The sequence below is a fragment of the Ursus arctos genome, unplaced genomic scaffold, assembly GCF_023065955.2.
Source record: "Ursus arctos isolate Adak ecotype North America unplaced genomic scaffold, UrsArc2.0 scaffold_16, whole genome shotgun sequence".
Taxonomy (NCBI): Eukaryota; Metazoa; Chordata; class Mammalia; order Carnivora; family Ursidae; genus Ursus; species Ursus arctos.
In genome coordinates, this window is record NW_026622830.1 from 31,149,270 (window position 1) to 31,157,765 (window position 8,496).

Sequence of the window (8,496 nt, forward strand, 5' to 3'; positions counted from 1 at the left end):
AGGCAGAGAGAAGCAGGCTCCCCACTGAGCTAGGAGCTTGACGCGGGGCTTGATCCCAGAACCCTGGGAACATGACCTGAGCTGAAGGCAGCCGCCCAACCGACTGAGCTACCCAGGCGCCCCCACATGGATTTTTCTATTTCAACTATTCTCTATTCATTTCACCAGTCATTTCAAGTTTTCAGTTTTATTCTACTTCTTCTAACTCCTTTCTTTCCTTGCAAATATAAGTTCCAAATGACTTAATAGATTCCATTGTTGCCTGGAATAGTCTCCTTAATTCCCTAGAATCTTAAGCAGTGCCAAAAGCCAGCTGAATGTATTTTTCAAATGTGACTACAGGGGACAACAGTGTTGTATCTCACATTAGGCCAAGGAAAGAAAAGAAAAGAAAAGAAAGAAGAGAGAAAGAAAGAAAAGAAAGGGAAAGAGAGAGAGAGAGGAAGGAAGGGAGGGAAGGAAGGAAAAGAGAGAAAAAGAAAGAAAAGAAAGGAAGAAGGAAAAAAAGCACCATTCATGCCTCAGAAGGTGATGAAAGACAGAGGAGCATGGTGACCTAAAGCTGACCATAATGGTACACGTGTTCTGATGATGCCAGAACTGACAAGCTGACTGGACAAGAGAGAGACCCTCACAGGCCACCTCACCAGCTACTTGAATGTCTTGTTTCTTATCTGTCTCCTTGGAGGGGGAACTCAGAGGAAGCCTTGGCAATCTGATGCCTGGATTCAAACTCATCTTTGTCATGTTGCTGCCACATCACAGCACTGTCCATGCCTGACTCTCCCTCCCTCCTGCCCCATTTCATCCTAAAGATGTAATTATTTCTGCTGAATTTATTCCCTCCTGCCCCCCCCATACACTATGATGACTCAGTCAGTTTTTGGCTGTAGGTACAAATCAGACTTGCTAAGTAATTGGAAACCTTCCAGGGACATATCGGCAATGATGACTTGGAAAGCAATATGCCATAGCGTGTTGTCATAAGGATAATTATTTTTTTCACAAAAAGTTTGGTTTCTCCTCCCGTGGATAACTTTTTTTTTCCATCTGAGATATCTCTGTTATTATGAAGGATGGGCCTGTTAAGCTTTATTAATTGCTTACCATTTAACAAGTAATTTTATTGAGCATCTGTGGAGGTCGGGGTTGGAACTATCATCAGAATGGGAATTAGGATAGAGACGGTACAGTCCCTGTAGCCACGGAGCTCACAAGAGGTAGACTGGTAAACAGACTGGTTTAATATTTTCTGCTGGGAAACCCCATCAGTCTTTGCATAAGGACTATGGAGCTACATGGAGCAGGAGAGACAGACACTGCTTCTGAGAGGGGCTGATTCACACACTGGGTTTTGAAGAGTCATGTGTGGTTATTACTCATTCCTCTTTCCACTGCTCCCAGATCCATTGTTCTCTCTTCTTTGCCTAGGAAGCTGAGCGCTGCTGTGGTGGATAGTTTAATATGCCGCCCAGATTCCCATTTCAGGAATGAGACTCATTCCCACAGCTGCTGGAAGACACACCTCAGGTGTCAGCCCTCTTTGGGGATTACATCTCCTGAAGAAAACTGCCTCCCCTAAGGTCACGCCTCCTTCCAGGAGCAGCCTGTGTCCAATCACTGATCTTTTCCAGGATATAAAGACCACCCCCCTTGCTCCAACTTGAGAGAAGCTTGAAGGATCTTCTCAGCTCTAGAACCTCACTGGTGAACCTAACCTATGATATCTGTGGATTGCTGTGCCCAGGCTTCTGAGATGGCTGGATTCTTGATGGTTCAAATCGGTGGCATATGATCAGAAGTGGGGAGGAGAGAGAGGTATCTACTCCGTGCATCCTCTCTGATTCCATGGTGTTCTCTGTCAGTAGCTGGTCCCCCTAGGACTCTAGCTCCTGCCCAGACAAGCCATCCTCCCTGGTAGTTGCTCTCATTATTCCCTTCCCTTCCTCCTTCAGGCGTAAGGATGGTAATGTTTCCTTCTGTTGCTAGTCTCTGGAGGCCTCAACATCCCTAGTTGGTTTCCTTAACCCAAACAGACCCTTAGTTCAGCCTTCAGTTGAAGCAGTGCTATGCTGGTAAATGTTTAACAACTGGGTTTCTGGGAAAAAAAAAAAACCCAAACAAAAACCCAAGAGCATTTTCCAGTTTCTGTAGGGTATATATGCCCATCATGGCCCAACAGGGTGCCATTGAACACAGAGTGGGAAAAAGATGCCAGCTAAATTTTTCCACCATACTGCTGCAATAGATGTAAATAATTTGAAGACCGTACGTAGTAGTAAAATGTAATAATATAACAAGGAAGGCATGCATTTTGAATATTTATTGCTTTTGTTTTAATATAATTCAAAAATTGTAAGTTAATTTACTTTTTAGTAATGACTGTGTTTAACAACCTGCTTGTAAAATTCCTGAGAATTAACAATCAACTCTTGCAAGTCAGTGTAAGTGGGCTCCAACATACCACTGAGTTGAACTATCTGAGTAGAATTTGGTTTTGAAGTGGGACCTGCCTGATACAGGTAGCAGTTAACTAGGTAAGTTATAGGTGGGGCTAAGAAATCAGTGGTAGGGGGCAAGGGTAGACCTGAGTTCTCTGTCTCAGGAGTATTGGTGTGGCTGGTGGGGGAGAGATGGTGGCAGCAGGGAGAGGAATTGAATTGGGAAGAAAAGATAGAATCCTATTGGTTAAAAGGTCAAAAGACATTGAGCAGACAGGAGTGAGTTTGCAAATAAGGATTTCTTCTTTTCCTTTTAAAGCAAGTTCTCTTCTAAATTTTTATTTCTACACTTACCTTGAAAATACAGAAAGAATCATCAGTGTTTTGGCAAATCTATTAACAATAGGACCGGACCAAAGAATGCAGAAATGGGGAGATCATTGATTTTGAAAAGTTATTCCTGCACACATTTTCTGGTAGGGTTGAAATCACATTTTCGACACACTTATATCCTGGCTATGTGTTGTCCCTCAGAAGATGCATGCATAACCGTGTTCTAGATAATGATGACAGCCTCTTGAGACTGCATGTTCCAAGTCTGATGTCAACTGTGCCAGTGTTCCAACAGAAATCAAAACTTTTATTCCCCCCTTCTGCACTGAAAAAGTTCCATGGGTGGTTCTCAGTCCATGAAATATGGGATGTATAGTTGAGAAGGAAATGTGGTTTTCTTTACTTGTTCAGGGAAGCCATAATTTCAGAACTTGTAAGTGGACAGAGCATTGGTCCTTTCCCTAGACATTCTGGGAGCAAGAATTCTGGGCTGAGTGAATTCAGCAGGTGACTCATTCTTAGGAACGAACTAAGAACTTTTCAACTAACTAGGAACTAATAGTAAATGGTTGGGCCCTAATTAGTGATGGGTGTGCCCTAAAATCACATAAAAACTTTCACAAAAACCAGCCACTGCTTCTGTAGTGCCCCCTGAACAAAACCTGAATATTATTTTATTCCCTGGAGTCTACACAATTGAAAAAAGTTCTACCCTTTCAATCAGTTAAATCAAAATTCCTTTTGGGAAAGATTTTCTCATATACATCTGGCTCTCTGGTACCTTTGCATTTTCAAGGCCTTCTTCCCATCTAGAGAAGGAAAGATGGGGTGACAGTGAATGGAATTTAATTTGCTTTTTCTGATGCATTATTTTTATAATCAAGAACATTTGATTACATTTTATATTGTGTATGGCACTTGATAGCACATATGATCTTCTTTTCCCTTCCCTCCTCGATTTCCTTTTTTTTAAAAAAATTTTTTATTATGTTCAGTTAGCCAAAATACAGTACATCATTAGTTTTTGATGTCGTGTTCAATGATTCATTAGTTGCTCTCTCCTCAATTTCTAATCCAACCTCTTAATATTATAAATAGCAGCAACTACTATTGTTTGGGTGGAGTTTTACAATTTGTTTAAGTCTTATACTTACATTATTTCAATTAATTCTCACCATGAGCTGGCAAGGTGTTTCTGTTAGTCATCATATTTTATGCCAAGGAACCTGGGTTGGAGAGTTTCAGCAACTTGCCCAAGGTTGAGCAGGTTGGAAGTGACTTAAGTGAGAGTGAACCTTTGTCTGCTTCCATAGCCGTCACATTCCTACTTCTATATCCTACCAGACACAAGAGGTATAGGCTATTCCCTTCCACTCCTTCAGTGGGATTGGCTGACCACATCTGTGGGCCATTTTAATAAAGAGGAAGTTCTGTATCTTGTCTCTGGCTACATTTTCATGGTGAGGACATTGGTGCTGTGTGACGAGTAAAGCCACTCTAGATGCTGTGAGGAGAGAGACCCCTCCACCCAAAGGATATACCATTTCAGGTCCCGGCTTGTTCTCAGCTCAGCAGGGGAAATCTGAGTTTCTGAGCAAGTGTCTCCATAACTCATATTCGACAACCCTGTGTTTATTATTTTTCCTCCAGTCCCTGTCAACAGTTCTATAGGTAAGAGCTCGTCTCAGGGTTCACGATAGTGTTGGCACATGCCCATGTGGTTGCTGTGTCGTGTTGGGCACTGGGGAGGCACTAGTTTCTCCAGAGTACTGAAAAAGAAAAGGTTGAGATGATGTCCCACTGAGAAAAGCTTAGGAAGCAGTAAGTCCTGGTGCAAGCAGCAAGTGGGAGGAAGAAGAGCACTGTCTGTATACCAAGCTAAGTGTTTTACTTAATCATTTCGTTTAATATTCAAAACGATTTTACAAAAGAATTGCTACCATTATCTTCGATTTGCAAGTGAGAAAATGAAATGGAAATATTAATAAACTCATCCAGAACCATGTGTCATAAGCAGCTAAGGAGTGGTGAAGCAGGTATTTGACATAATGTTTTTTCATAACAACACTACACTCTTCTTTCCCTTAGATTAGAATCCAGTTCTGAATAGTAGTCTAGAGAGATACAGTCTGAATCCTTAGCAGGCTCTCCAGGGCCTTTACAATGGACTGAGCTCAAGCCTGACCACAGCCTTTCTCTATTTCCCACTTCCTTCCTTGCTTTGCTCCAGCCATAGTGAATGTAGTATAGTTTACAGGATCCTCTGGGATCTGTCTTCCTCTGAACCTGCATCTTACCACGTCTTTACTCCATTCTCTCAGATAAACTTGCTCTTGTTCTGTGTCTCAGCTGTATACAGGAAACCTGCCCTGTCCTCCCAAGTCTGGATTAGAAGCTCTGGGCATCCTAGAACATCCATATACTCCCCAGTGGAGCACACACTGTAATTTTTACTTGCCTCTTTCCTCTACTACAGGATAAACTTCATAAAAGCAAGGACTATCTGCCTTCTTTGCTGTTGTATCTAGAACATCATTAGTCAGAGCATGCTCGGCAGAAGCTTGCTGCAAAGTGAATGAGGATGCATTTGCCTCCTGGCTTTTGTACTGTGCTGTTCCTTCTGCCTCACCTTCTTCTTGGTTTCTGGTGAATTCTTGTTTTGTATCTCTGTTAGAAGCTCCTTCCTTCTGAGGCCCATGCTGGTTTAGGTGCTCCTCTTAGGTGTTTTATGGCATCTCGTTCTTCTCTCAAGCCCTTCAGTCATCGCACACTAAAATCAGTGCTTCTCACTAACTCTGGACTGAATTATCCTTGAGGACAGAGTTTCTGTTCTAATTATCATGGTGTTCCCATTATGCAATACAGTGCCTAGCACAGTGTAAGTACAATTTATGGAATGGGTACATTATTTTGGACAAAATTAATTAAGGGACTGAGATACTAGTAATACTCATTCATCTAACAAATATTAATTATGTGTCAACTCTTTGCCGGGCATATGCTAGGTGAAGGTACAATAATGAACAAAACAGACATGTTCCCTGTGCTCATAGTTCTTAGAGCCCAATGGTGGGGTTAGGGGGGTCGTGGTAGGAGAAAGGGGGTCTGGTTGAAGTTAATTGTTGAGCAGTCCAGTTGTCGTGATAGGCAGCCTTTATAAAGAATTATATAAAGTATCATCCCTTACTACGTGGGTTACAGTTGAAGCTATGGAGGTGCACACATTTTGTATCGTACAACTTCTGCAGACCTCCTAGTTTTAATGCATCCTTTACAATTGGGGTATAGTTCTCCCTAAATAGCAGATAATTTCCCACTACCTAAGCTGAAATGCATCATGTAGGTCATTCTGCAGAGGGTTTGTCTTCTGTATTCCTTACTTTCAAAACAGCCTCCTTCTGGCATGGTCTGGGTATCATATTGCCTGAGGCAGGGGGATGGATGCCATGACCTCGTGAATTTCCCATCTACTCGATGCCTTTCTCTGATTATTTTAACTGAGTGTAAAGTTTGCCCTGTTCAAAGAACTAAGCAGGATATGATGATGACAAGCATGAGCAGACTTACTTTCATTGAACCTCTCACTAGAAAAGATGGGATTCATGCAGAGTTTTATTGTAGGGGAGGCACCGATGTTTGGATAATTAGGATTATGCACAGAGCACGGGTGAGCTTGAAACAGGTCAAAGAAAGAAGGAGTGAAAGTATAGATACATTCAAGAGGACTTGAAAAGCTACTGTGGCATTTTAGATGAATGAAAGGAAGAAAAGTATTGGGGATGACAAGAGGCAGGGAAGCCTTTGTGTAAAGAGTAAATAGATGACACAGACCAGGAGTCTTAGAAGTGTCATAAGGAGGAGGCATATAGTTGGGGAGAAAGAGTGAAGAGCTTTGGTTGGGAGCTGAAGTAGTCCTGGCTTTAGAACATAAACTCTTTGAGCTTCCTTTGCTTTAGCTGTTAAAGACCCCAGAATTTTAGGTGCTTTCTAGTGCTGAGTCTGCTTTATTTAGGGAAGTGATGATGCAGACACACCATAAAGCAGAGAGAGCATTTGGGGAAGTCCAGACCTGGGATGGCAAATGGGTATATAGTCATGTGCTAACTTTTACCATTTGGTGTTTGGCCACACTGAGAAGGATTCTGATGCCATGTTTAGGCTGGAGAGGAAAAAAAATGCCATGCTTGATTACTGAGGTCTGTGATGGGCACACAAGTAAGGAGTAGTGGCCTGTGTGTCTGGTATTTGGAATACCTGCTTTAAACAAAATGAATGCTTTTGTTTAAGGTATATCTCTGTGGCTTACAAAATGAAAGAGTCAGGGGTTTAGGCCTTCGCTTTCTTTGAGCTACATAGCTTCTATGCAGAAATTTCTTGCCTTTCAGTGATTTCCAGGGTGTGTAATAGTGATCGTCATGACAAGCAACAACAATTACAAATTAAAATCTTAATTTTACAAAGTGTTTTGAATGATCTTCCATTTGGGATGGTCCAAATACACCTGCATTAATGTGTGTCATCTGATATTTCTTGCAGACCACCTTTCCAAGATTCAGGGAAATGAAGCATCATTAAGTGATCTTAAATGTTATAGAAATAGGTCTACATGGAGCAAGTTAAATTGGGCAACCCGTGCCCAATGGAAATGCCAGTTTGAATTTCTAAGAATCATCAGTGTCTTGAGTTCCTACACTTTGGAATAATACTACCACCTGTGCCCTCAAGTTCAGAAGGGTCTCTTGATCTACCCGTTATTTTGAGAGGATTTGGAAAGTGGTGAAGAGTACAGACCGTGCCTGTATACTGGGCTTCACCTCTCAGGTGACATATTTTTAGCAAACCCTTAAATGTATACCTATTTGGATTTAATGATTAGTATGGTTTATTCCCCCACCTCCTTCTCATGGCTAATACAATTGTGAAGAAGTATTAAAATTGTCCATTATTGTGAAAATATTGTCTCTGGGCCCCTGCCAAAATTAGGGTGAGAATCCTTAAATAATCTATGTCACTTATAGAATTCTTGTTTAGCTGTATAAATGCAGATAAGTGTTGGAAGACTTAGGGTGGGGAACTTTTGCCAATGTCTACCTCATTCTTTCTCTATCCCCCCAAATCCCCTTCTTCTGGCATACATTTATGTCCTCTCCCTTTAGGGTTTATGTCCTCCCCCTGCCATTGTTTACATACATTTAATGGAAAAAAAGAAAAGTCTTTCATCCCCCCTGAGGGATTGTTTTGAGTTCTTTTCCTCATACCAAGTTTGAGATCAATCTCTCTTGACATCTTTTAGATGGGCAATGGAAAAATTACATGAAGAGAGCCTCAAACCTACTTCTGCCTATTAATTCAGGCCGAAACACAAGATACTATCTGAGACACTGACCAGTGTTAGGAGGGCATTTTTGAGAGTGAGCACCATTTTTCTCCTGTAGGTCAAGTTTTCCTATATATATGGCTACAAAATAGTCAAAACATATGAAGCCAAAGAGAAACCAGAGAGAAAAACCAAGTGGACATTCAATTTTTTTGAGATAAAATTTATATACAGGGAAACAAAAAGGTGTTAGGTGTACAGTTTGACAAATTGTAGCATATATATACATCTGTGTAACCAACACCCCAATCACAGTACAGAACCTTTCCATGACCCCAGAAAGTTCCCTGGTGCCCCTTTCTAGACAATTGCCAATCCCCATGGACGACCACTGTTCTGATTTCT